This window comes from Ambystoma mexicanum, chromosome 11 (genome assembly GCF_040938575.1).
Source record: "Ambystoma mexicanum isolate Mex_15411 chromosome 11, UKY_AmexF1_1, whole genome shotgun sequence".
NCBI classification, from domain to species: domain Eukaryota; kingdom Metazoa; phylum Chordata; class Amphibia; order Caudata; family Ambystomatidae; genus Ambystoma; species Ambystoma mexicanum.
In genome coordinates, this window is record NC_090934.1 from 1,100,197,412 (window position 1) to 1,100,209,515 (window position 12,104).

A 12,104-nucleotide genomic window follows, 5' to 3' on the forward strand; every position below is an offset into this window, starting at 1 on the left:
TATCTCGACCTCTGAACAAGTGAAAGTCTAGCTGCCATAAGCATATGTGTTATAAGACTGGCAAAAAGGCTGGGCATTGGGTATTTCCCGTCCTCTTCACTATCTCCTAGAATCAACATCCTAGGCTCCAAAGTAAAACCTAGTGCACATATTTCTCTGATTTTAGGTAGTATTTATTTCCAGTACAATTGAGCCCTGGGACATGACCACCACATACGAGCAAGCGTGCCCCCCTGCCCACAACCTCTCCAGCACAAAGATAAAACAGATGGTTGTAAGGAATGTATCCTGCGCGGATGTAAGTACCATCGATAAATGATCTTGTATGCACATTCCTTTCATCTCAATAACTTCTGCGCCCTTGTCCATGCTCTGGACCATGTCTCCTGGGTTCAATATTAACCCCAATTCAGTTTCTCACTTGCTCATATATGCCAGTTTTACTTCTGTATAGTTGCCCTCCAAAATGTGATAAAGCCTAGTAATCTTATGCTTCCCTATACCCTATGAGCAATTTATTTTCAGTGATGTCAATTGTCTTGACTCAGCCCGGAACTTCAGGCGGAATGCGCAAAGTCTGATCTGTGTGTAACTAAATCTTTCGCTTTCTTTAAGGTAAACATTTTCTTTCAAACTCTATGAAGGAGAGTGGGACACCTTGCTTAATGTAGTCAGATAGCTTTCCCCAGTCCACCCTAATGAATCTGGGTTTTGTATTATATGTGAGCAAGGGCCCAGACCTGTTTTTTTCTCCCAAAGCTGGAGGGTCCTGCCCCAATACAACAATGAGGTTCATGTTGATTTCAATGTTATGCTTCCTCGCATCCTATCTCCTTTATTCAAAAACAGTCAAATTCAGAGTAGAACCCTGGCTGGCTGTTACTCTAACAACATCCATCTTTACGGCTCCTTTGGTTTGGACCATTTGAATATATGGGTTAACTGTGTTCACATGCATTTGAGATCAGGGATGAACCTCCAAGCTACCTTGAGCAGTGGAACGGTTGAGAATGTATTTTGTCACTCTTGGGCGTCTGTCTGCCTGCCCAATACAAATTTAACACTAGGTTTTCTAAAGCTGGTCTTGGTATTTCTATCGGTAGAGTCCAAAGGCGTACAGTTCTCTTGGAAGAATGTTGATTTTAACAGAGCTAATTATGCTGGTTTCTCCATCTTCGCAGGTCCTGTTGTTCATTTCTTAAAGAGGGGAGGGATGTTTGACTTAAATAACTCAAAATGTTTTCCTGTAAAATGATTGCCCAAGTTTTCAATAGAAGATTTTTCCCATTTAAAGCCCACTTAATTCAGTGTAATTTATGGTGTAGCCTGAAACCGGGGATGAGCTACCAGGATGTGACATGCAGAGGGGAGCCCAACACCACACGAGAAATGTTTCCACTTCGTCAACGTTGAAGAGGCCCTGGCCTTGGCCAGGATGCCCTTACAATCTGCACGTAAAGAAAAATGTTCAAACTCTAGGACAGCAGCCAGGCCCCCGAGGTTCAGCGATGCTGGGTCGTGGTGCCCAATCGCTTCTCGCTCTCTGGACAGACAGTCCGGAAATAGTGGCAGCCTGATTGAAGGATCCACAGCAGGTATGGATACTAGATTTGTTTCGGCCACGCAGGAGCAACGAGTATCATCCCGCAGTGACACTGTCAGAGTGTCTAGCAGCCAGAGGCCTCTGGCATGCAACTGTCTGGTATGAGCTCCCCAACCTTCTTCTAAGTCTCCTGGTAAAGAGGGACTTAGAATGTGGCCTCTTGCATGAGATGAGAGTGCACGCCCCACCACTGTATTGCTCATCGGAACTCCCCGTTGAGGGGTATCTTGTTCATCCAGGATCCAGAAACTTCCTGCCATCTTGCATCCAGAAACTCCTGGAGAGGCCTCATCTGTAGTCTGCAAAGGAGGACGAGGTTGATGCAGAAGGACATCATGCCCAACAGCGACTTGACGGCTTGCACAGTAGCCGACGGCACTGACGACAAGCGCTGCACCTCCCATAGGATGGTTACAACCATCTCTTCTGAGGGAGCCACTATGCAAGCCACTGTGTTGACCCATGCCCCCAGAAATAGCGTCATGTGATGGCTCCAAGCAGGACTTTGGATAATTTATGGAGAATCCCAGATCCGTCATCAGACGCATGGTCCTCGCTGCATGTTGGCTCGCCAGAGCTTGGGAGCGAGAACCAACTGGTAATTGTCCAGGTAATTCATAGTTACTCACCGTAGTGACTAACATACTCCTAGTCGATAGTCCCCTTTCCTCCATAATGCATGAGCCAGATGGAACCTTTTTCAACAGGAAAACCCTTCTTCCCCTTTAAATTTAGAGGCGCAGAGGGGTGCGGCGCTGGGAGCATGCGCACCCCTAACTCCGGCTGCCGGTGCCACTCCTCAGTGCCCACTGATGAGTCGACAATATTAACATTGCCTAATGACACCAGTACTATTAGGGGGGAGGGATGGTGGGACTTATGGAGGAAAGGGGACAATGGACTAGGAGTATGTTAGTCACTACAGTGAGTAACTATTAATTACTCCTACGTCCCGTCCCCTTTGCTCCATACTGCATGGGCGATTACAATTGAATGTAGCCCCAGGGTGGAGAGGTGACCCGCCTTAAGAAAACAAGTTCCTTAAAACTGCCTGTCCAAAAGCTGCATCTGACTTGGAGCCGGCGTCCGAACAGGAGTGCTTGAAGAAAGCCAAAGGGTGGCCTCCCTGCTGATGACCTGCCATGGGACCGGTCCCTGGAATGCGACCGCCGTGGCCTTGGCCCTGACAGCGTGGGCATGCACGTTAGCTGGCAGCGGTTTGTGCTGCCCTTCATAGGCCTCCTTGATGGGCGACACCATCCACCTTGCTATGGAGGCCTTGGATGCCTGATACCAAGGCCTTGACCCCCGAAGGTGACAAAAAGCAAGTCCGACTTGCGGAAGCCCTTGGTCCTGACCAAATAGAATTTCAGAGCACGTCTAACATCCTGACAGTGCAAGACCCCTTGCACATCGTCCTTAGGATCAGAAAAAAAGGTAGGTAAGACTATCTCCTCATTCAAATGGAAAGCAGAGACTACTTTGGGTAGGAACGCGGGATACATTCGCAGGACCACCTTATCCTTGCGAAAAGTAGTGTAGGGTTCTGAAACCACCAGTGCCTGTATCTCACTGACTCTGCGAGCCGAGGTATGACCCACCAACAGAGCCGGTTTAACGCAGACGCCATTGGATCGAAGGGTTTGTGCGCCCAACACTACATTGAGATCCCACACAGGGTGTGGCTTCTTGATAGGCGCATACAGCCTGGAGAGGCCCGCCAGATGTCGCTTCACCACCGGGTTGGAGGAGGAGAAGACCTCATCCTCCAAATTCCTGTAAGCGCTGATGGCTGCCAGCCAAGTAGATGCAGCATATGTCCACCTGTACCCCTGAGTGAGCGAGGCATGCAGAAAAGGAGGGCACATCATCCAATGTGCAAGTAAGGGGGTCAATCTCCTTAGAGTCCGCCCAGTGACAGAACCTAGTCCATTTACTCTTGTACTGGCTCCTTAGTAGCCTTGCTTTGCTCCTAGCGCCCTGAATGATGTCCAGGTAAGCCTGAGACATGCTCAGGTGCTTCAGTGTGACCGGCTCAGGAACCACACTGCAAGGGCTAATTTCTGTGGAGCGGGGTGGATGACCCTGGACCCCCAGCTGTGAGAGGAGGGGAGCTGGGCCCAGCGGTAGGTGAATGGGAGCCCTGTCCGAGAGGCTGAGGAGCTCCGAGAACCATGGCCTGGCCAGCCACCACGGGGCAATCAGAACGACGCAGAGGTGACATGATTCCCTTATCTTGCAGATCACACTGTGGACCAGTGGTGTGGAAGGGAGTGCATACGCTGTCATGCCATTACATTGTATATGGAGTGCGTCGCCCAGAGAGCCGGGGCTCAGCCCTGCCAGGATGCAAAAATAGATTTAGTCTCAGAAAAGAAACAATACCCTTTCTCTGGCATATGGTTTTTGACTCCACGCACTTCATACAGTTGTTTGCTTTATGTCTAAACACTACATTATGCTTCTTTGCATTTATTGTACATTTAGACAAATTACTATTGATTGTGTATTTGTATGTTTTGTTCATCAATCCTTTTTTTAAGCACTAGCTAATTTCTTTTTGACGCATTTGTTAAATGACTTAAATGTACTTTAATGTATTTGTACAACTAAAAAAAGAAAAAAACTAAAAAGTTTTATGTTAAATTGAACGCAGAAAATCCTTTCTGCAGTTATTAACACTGGCTAAATAAAAAGTTTCAGTGCACCCGTTATGAGCTTGAGTGCTCGTCTTTTGAACACGTATGTCAGTTAGCCCAATGAAATGGCCCTTGTCATACCAAGCATGCTAAATAACCTAGCCTTTACAAAATGGATATGTAAAGATATTAAAAGTAAGTGGCAGGACGCCATTCTTCCTGTTTCAATCAGGACGCAAACTGCTGGCACTTCCTGTTAGCCCAGGAGGCAAAGAGATCCACCTGAGGATGCCCCCATCTGCTGAATATCCCGAGCAAGACCTGATCGTTCAATTGCCATACGTAATTGTTCGCTCTGAGTCTGCTGAGCCTGTCCGCTTCCAGGTTGGACTCCCCTGGGAGGTGGATGGCCATCAGGTAGATGATGTTCTCCAGGGCCCATTCCCACATGCTGATCGCTAGGCTGAACAGTGGAGGGGACATGGTGCCACCCTGCTTGTTGACATAGTACATGCTGGTGAAGTTGTCCGTTTGGATGAGGATGACCTTGCCCCCGATGAGCGGGAGGAAAGCTTTGAGAGCTAGCCAGATAGCTTTCAGCTCCAATCAATTGATATGAGACTCCTGCCCCTGAAGGGACCAGACTCCATGGACACTGTGGTTGTCCAGGGTGACCCAAAGTCTTCCAGGGAGGAATCCGTGGTGATGGTGGCCTGAGGGGTCAGATGCCGAAAGGGCTTGCACGTCCTCAGGTTGCAGTCCCTGGACCACCAAGTGAGGTCCGAGTGGAGGGATGGAGGAATGCTGACAAGCTCCTCTTGGGAGCCCTGCTCCCGATTCCACAAGGCTGCAAAGTGCAGGTGTAATCGCCTCATGCTGAGGTTCGTGTGTGGTACGGCCAGCACTGCTGCCATGATACCCAAGAGATGCTGGTACCACTAGGCCGAGGTCACTTCTCGGCTGAGGAAGTGATTTGCTGCCCCCTTGATGGCCCTGATCTTGTCCTCCGAGGGGAAAGCTCTCTCGAGCTTGTGTCCCAGATGAGGCCAAGAAAGGTCAGACTGAGTAGGCTGCAAAAGAGACTTCTTGTGGTTGATAGAAAATCCTAGCTCGTGGAGAGTGATCATATGCGCGGAGGAAGTGTGATGGACCGCCTCAGGAGATCTCGCCCTGACGAGCCAGTCGTCCAGGTATGGGTAGACATGGTGGCCCTGAGGAGGGCCGCCACTGCATTCATCAGTCTGGTAAATACCGTGGGGGCAGAGTTGAGGCCGAAGGGTACAACCCTGTATTGGAAATGGCAGCCCATGATCCTGAACCGCATAAAGGTGCGATGAGGTTGCAAAATAGAGTCATGTAGATAAGCGTCCTTCAGATCCAGGGAGCACATCCAGTCTCCCCTGCACAGAGTCTCCACTATGAGTGCTGGCGTAACCATCTTGAATTCTTTAAGAGGGAGGGAGAGTTTGAGGGTGGAGAGGTCCAACACAACTCTCAGGCCAGCCTTGTGCTTCTTTTGTATGGTGAAAATCCAAGCGTCCATGGGAGGATGGGACTTCTTCCACTGCCTGGCTCTCGACGACGTAACGAATTTCTGACAATATAGTTGCTGTCCCAATCTGTGGGAGTAGAGGGGAGGAGGGAGGAATCGGTAGACGGTACCCAGTGGACACTATGGATAGGATTCAGGGTTCCGCGAGCTTCTGATGCCAAAACTGTGCATCAAGAGCAAGCGTGCCCCCCTCTGGAGACAAGTGGACCCGAAGTGGCGCGTCATGCCTTCTTTCCCTCTGAGGCTGTTGCGGAGGAGGGAGACTGAAAGAAGCCTGTGCTTCCACCCCCTTTTGTTGTTTGTGCCGGTGCTGACTTTGAGAACGGTCAGGCTGTCTCGACCTCCGTTCTTGGAAGTCCCGAAACCCGCAAAACGCCCGCCCCTAATCGGAGCGTTGATGTGACTGGGTGTACGCCTTGGGCGTGACCTTCGTAAGGATAAAGACTTTGCAGTTTGGGAACAGTTATTCTTTTTATCTAGTTCCTCATCAGTGGTGGAGTGAAAGAGGTCGCCACCCTCGATGGAAGGTCCAATATGCGTTCCTGGACGTCTGGGTTGAATTTAGTAGCCCGAAGCCGCTCATGTCCGTGGCGATGCATATGGCCCGGCCAGAGGTGTCAATGTGGGCCACGGTGTACTCCATGATGTCCTGTGCCACCAATTCGACCTCCGCCAGCCCCGCCTTGAAGCGTGCCTGGCTCTGCACTGGAAGTTCTGGAAGGAAGTCGGCTATTTCCTGCCAAAGCCTTTAGTTAACGACTGCCAGCATGGCATCCACGTTGGATCGACAAAGGTGCAGTGAGGCGTTTGAATAAAGATTTTTCCAGTAAACCACCAAGATCTTCTCCTCCTTGCCTAGCAGCACCGAGGACGAGGTGGTCGAGGACTGAGGCTTTCAGTAGAGTGACGCTGCAGCGATCACCAAAGAGTGTGGTTGAGGGTGTGCCGACAGCAAGAGCGGATCCCCCTCCATTTGCCTATACTTGGCTTTGAGGCGCCGATTGATAGGCTGGGCCGAGTGGGGCTTGAGCCATCTCTTTTTGGCCAGAGCAACAACGTCCTTCTGCATCGGAATCCCCGTTCAAGCCGTGGGCGTAGCGTGAGGGCTTCGGCCATGACCCCTGCATCCGGATGTTCGACCTCAGGTTGCAGAAGCCCCAAGTACTCTGCCAAACCTGATAGCCGTTCATGGAAGGCCTTGGCTGATGACAGCGTGTCAGGATCCTCCTCCTTGTCAGTGGCCACCAGGGTGTCCGGTTGGTCCGAAACGTGCTGGGTGCCGAGGTGTAGGAACCGGAGCCTGCAGAGGAGGCTGGTGTGGGACCGCCTGAGCTGTGGGAGGCAGGGGAGCCGGAATCGAAGGAGCCAGCAAGGGCAGCAGGGGCTGCACTGGGCCCTGTGCAATGGAGCCATAGGAGGAATGACTATGGGCGCAGGTGGAGGGGCATGTCCCCGATTATCATCTCATTAGATCTCATTAGAGTGAGGAACTTTTCAAAAAGCCAGTCCAGGCCGGTGGCGTGGCAGGTGATGTTGACGGGGTAGCAGTACTCCGTCTAGATGGTTGGGGGTAAACCTACCCTGTGATGCTGATGGATAAGCAGTAGGACACGTACCTGGTTGACACCAGTCCCACCTTGTAACTCATTCAGCCACTTGCTCCACTCCAAGGGGCGGTATCGGACGAGCAGCCATTTTTTCTTGCGCGGCAACCATCGTCGAGCTGCGTGCTTCGTGCCGAAGGCATGGTGCTTGGCTCACTGGGCCCGGCCTCCTACAGTACTCTTGGCGGAGGAGCATGAGACCTACCCTGCACCTCAGGATGGGCCTGGTAGGCGCGTTGCCCTCGGTAGGGTCGCCGGTAGTGCTGCGTGCAAGCGCCCCCTCGGACATCTGCCCGGTATTAGGGTATTGCCCCTCGGGTGTACACCCGGTAAAAGAAACTTGCGGTCCCTCAGCACTGCCTCTGGAAGGATCTGATGACCCCCCTGGCATGACGGCCGGTAGCTTAAATAGCCTCAGTACAAGTGGGGGTGCGAAAACCTGATAGGTTCATCCAGCTCGGGCGTTTCCCTGGGGAAAAAAGCAGCCCTAACTTGGGCCTTGACTTATGTCTGACGAAGTCCTTCCAAGTCCTCGGAATGCGACTTCGCGTGGAGCTCCCTCCAGCGAGCTAGCCTGTTGATCAGAGCATGCGGGGTCAGCGTGTTGCACGCGGTACAACCCTCCCAGCCGAGGTCTGGGCCAAGACAGCAGAGGCAAAGAGCGTGGGGATAGGATGTAGGGAAGAGCCCCTCGCAGGCTGGACACCTGCTGAAGCCCGCTGACGTCAACACGTGCCGGGGAGGAGCATGGCGCCAGAGGACTGAGTACCTCATTGATAAAAAAGAAGGCAAAAAGACAGAAGAAAGTATCCGGGGAAGAGCGCGTGGTATTACATGGCCGAGGCCAAACCCAGGAGCGCTGGTGAAATCGGCTTGTTCCCGTCGATGCAGAAAAGGGGACTGAGGAGTGGTGCCGGTGGGTGGAGTCAGGGGAGCGCATGCTCCCAGGGCCGCACCCCAGCGCGCCTCTAAATTTAAAGGGGAAGAATGCTTCTTCTGGTGAAAAAGGTTTTGTCTCCTGTCCCTAGCGAGGGACGCCCATGCAGTATGGAGGAAAGGGGATGGGACATAGGAGTAAGGGTAGACGTGGATGCCCTTGAGGCGAGGATGCATCGCCAACGGAGCCACTTAGTGAAGACCCTCGGGACGATTTCAGGCCAAAGGGAAGTGTTTTGAACTGATAGTGATGCCTCTGAAACGCGAATCGCTGGAACTTGCTCCGTTTTCGATGGATGGGGATGTGGAAGTAGGCGTCCTCCAGTTACAGACATGCCAGGAAGTTACCTTCCTCCAGTTGACAGGGCACATTCTGCAACGTAACCATCCTGAACTTCTGGGATTTCAGATACTTGTTGAGGCGTCGAAAGCCCAGGATCGGCCTCCACCCTCCTGTCTTCTTTCGGAACAGAAAGTATCTGGGGTACACCCCAAAACGCCAGAGGTACTAGGAAAAGGGTTCTATTGCCCCCTTTTTTAATATGGCTTGGACCTCCTGTAGAAACTGTGCCAAGTGCTGTTCTTGTCGAGCTCCAGGGGGAATATGAGAACATCTGCTTTGGAACTCCAAGGTGTGCCCCTGCCCGAGAGCGTCCAGCACCCAACTGTCGGTGGTGATGGTCTTCCATGCGCTGACTAACCCCGCCAGCCGGCTTCCCACTTGGGTGCACAAGTGGTGGCCCGAATCCATGGCTGGTTCAGGCCTGTTTAAGTGCCGGGGCCCTGTGGGCGGTGCTGTCCTCTGCTGTATGCCTGCAAGAAGCCTCTGTAGGCCTCCTGCATCGTGGAGGGGGAAGGCTGTCGATAAGGGGTGATGTAGACCTTGGAGGACCTGCCAGGTTTTCACCTTGAGGACCGAAAGGACGACAACTGACGTTGCTGCAGGGTGCCTAGAGAATGTGCTGTCTCAGTGTCCGTCTTGATGATTTGAAGAGATTCGTCTACCGACTTACCAAACAGTTTTTCTCAGTCGAATTGCATATCTAACACTTTAGACTGAACGGCTGGCCTGAAGTTGGTGGCTTTCAGCCATCCCTGCCGAAGAGACACTCCGTTTCGCATCTGACAGAATCCGTTGTCCACGATGTCCACCGCCAATGTGATGGCGTGGTCCGAAGCCACCTCCCCCTCCTGGAACAGTTCAAGAGCTTCTGCCTTCTTGTCGTCAAGAGGAAGTCAAGAATAGGGCCCAGTTTATACTCCTGGTCATAGCGTGGCAAAATGGCAAGTGCATTAGTGGCATTAATGGTGCTGGCAGCCGTATAGATAATCCTCTTACCCATAGTGTCCAGCTTCTTCCCCTCCAGGTCCGGGGGTACCATGGATGAGGACGATTGATTTGCAGACTGTTTCCTGGCCGTGGCTGAGACCACAGAGTCAGGTGAAGGCAAGGTCTTCAGGCACTTGCGGCCGAGTCCCAGACTCGAGCCTGTCCAGCTTGGGCAGGGCCGTGCTCGGATTCTTTAACAGTACTAGGCCTTCTTGCCAGATATCGTCCAACAGATATCGTCCAACAAATGAACAGACATGATGTTCCTCCACCTGGACTCGCAACACTGATAAAGGAAACCTTCCAATTCCGTCTCCTCGGGCACCAGTTGAAAAGGTTTTGCGCCCCAGAACATCATTGACTGGAAGGAGCTGACCTCATCTGTGTGCGGTTCATCAGCGCCTGCTGGCTCTCGGTCCGCTGGTACAAAGTCATCGGCTTCGTTGGTGTCCGTCGCCGTAGCCGTCGTATTAGTGCTCATGGCTCGATCCTCTGTTGGGGTCAAAACCTGAGGTGGAGGAGGCAGGGGCGGCGGTTGATGCCTTGTCCGCGCACGGTCCTTTGACTTGTGCTTGTACCTAGAAAGACTGCTGGGAAGCGGTTTGGAGGACTTCCAGACGGAGCAGGGCCCGATGTGGGCAGCAGTCTTCGCTGAATTTCCGATACCAGCATGTGCAGCGTGGTCAGAATGTCCAACAAAACGTCTCTGGGTTGAGGTGTAGAAGGAATGAGAGGGGGAGGCTCCGGGCTGTACGCCTCTTCTGGAGTGGTAGGCGATAGGTTTCATACCGCAGTGACCCACCTTCCAACAAGAGTCCCTGGCCTCCTTCGTGGTCTGAATAGTAGCCCTCGGGCAGGTCGTCACTCTCATCGGAGCTAGTATAAACATGCCCTGGCACACTTGGCTCAGCTCCTTGTTCCATACTCTTCTTAGGGATCGTCAGAGGCCTACTCTCAGTGGTAGAAGTTGGCAGGAGCGGTGGGAGTGGTGCTCCTCTACTTTTTAAAACTATGATTTACTGTTCCTATATTTTTATATTAAAAAGAAACCTTTCTGTAATAGTTTTGTTTTAAAATAAAAGTGTAGGAAGTAGTTGAAACTTGCAATTTCAGTGCACTGCACTGAAAGTTCCCTTAAATAGCAGGCACATGTGTTTGGGGGTTTGTATTGTGCGTGGGAGGGGGCGTGGCAATGGGGTTTGTGGGGAGCGGTGACAGGCCAGTAGCGAAGATAATTCCATTCCTTCTTTCCGTACACTTCGACCACTGCTTACTCCCTCCCCTCTCCTGAGACTTCTGAGAGCAAGAGGCTGCTGTCCCCCTTCTGGGGCTCTTTGCCAAAGCCATGGCAGTTACCTCACGCCGTGCCAGTAAGGACAACTGCAAAGTAGCCGTCACTGTGACTGTGGGCACCACCTTCGTGGTCTGCCCTCCTCTTGAAGTAGTAGTGGTCGTTGACAATGCCATCAAGGGGTTCATTGACGGGGTGGCAACAGCAGTCATCGATGTGGCCGTTGATGACGCAGTTGATGATGGTGTTGCGTTTGCTGGTTGAGACATCGATCGAGGCAGAGAAAGGCTCACCTTGGATTTCTCCTTCGTTGCCTTGTCCACTCATGGCAAGCAGAGTTTCGAAGGGGTCAAGGAATTTCTCGCTGAATGTGCAACTCCCGCCGGCAGGCTCACCATGGATGTGGTCGGTGATGGCGACTTTGTCCTTCCCGAACGGGGTCCCGCAGCAGCAGCAAACCTAGTGGGATCTGTGGGGTGCAGCCTTCCTTTCTTTTAGTCGTCCGCGGGTGGTGCACCCTCATAGGACTTCAACCGCTTATCTGAGGTAGTTCGATCCTGAGACCGTCCGGCGTGCTCATGCCCAGGCGTGGAGTTAGAGGCCTTACACAATTTTAACTACGCCGGCAGCCTGCTGTAGCGTCCTTCCTGGCCTTCCTAGAAAAACCAAGGCAGACCTTGCATCCCCTCCTCATCATGGTCCGGATGCAGGCAGTAAAGACATTTGTGGTGTCGATCCTCCACGAAAAGGTTCCTTAGTACATATTTTGTGCAGAGTTTGAAGAGGCATCTATTCTCCTCGGTCATGTTGAAAAGTTGTGAAGTAGGCCCAAACCTGGGCCTTCCGATGAAAGATCCTCGAAGTTTGATATTCACCGACAGCGGATCCCCACTGCCAGTAATCGACCTCCGGTCAAACAATAAATCCAAGAATCGGACAAAAATGCAAGTTTTACAACAAAAAATAATAAACTCTAAATATTAGGAACAAAGTTCAGAGAGCACTTAGAGGACTCCCAACACTGAAGGGCACGGAACAAATCGGAGGATGGCCACCAGGGGTGGAGCTTAGTGAGAGGAGTGTCATTGGATGGGGGCAGTATGACGCAAAGGACAGTGATTGGTTTAGAGGAGAAATACGTTTTTCAAG

General features: G+C 51.9%; 1 protein-coding gene across 10 annotated transcripts in view; it reads right to left on the reverse strand.

The window, feature by feature from the left end:
• Positions 1-12,104, reverse strand: part of HERC1 (HECT and RLD domain containing E3 ubiquitin protein ligase family member 1) — a 3,379,312-nt gene that overhangs the window by 136,156 nt on the left and 3,231,052 nt on the right. The window lies entirely within an intron of this gene.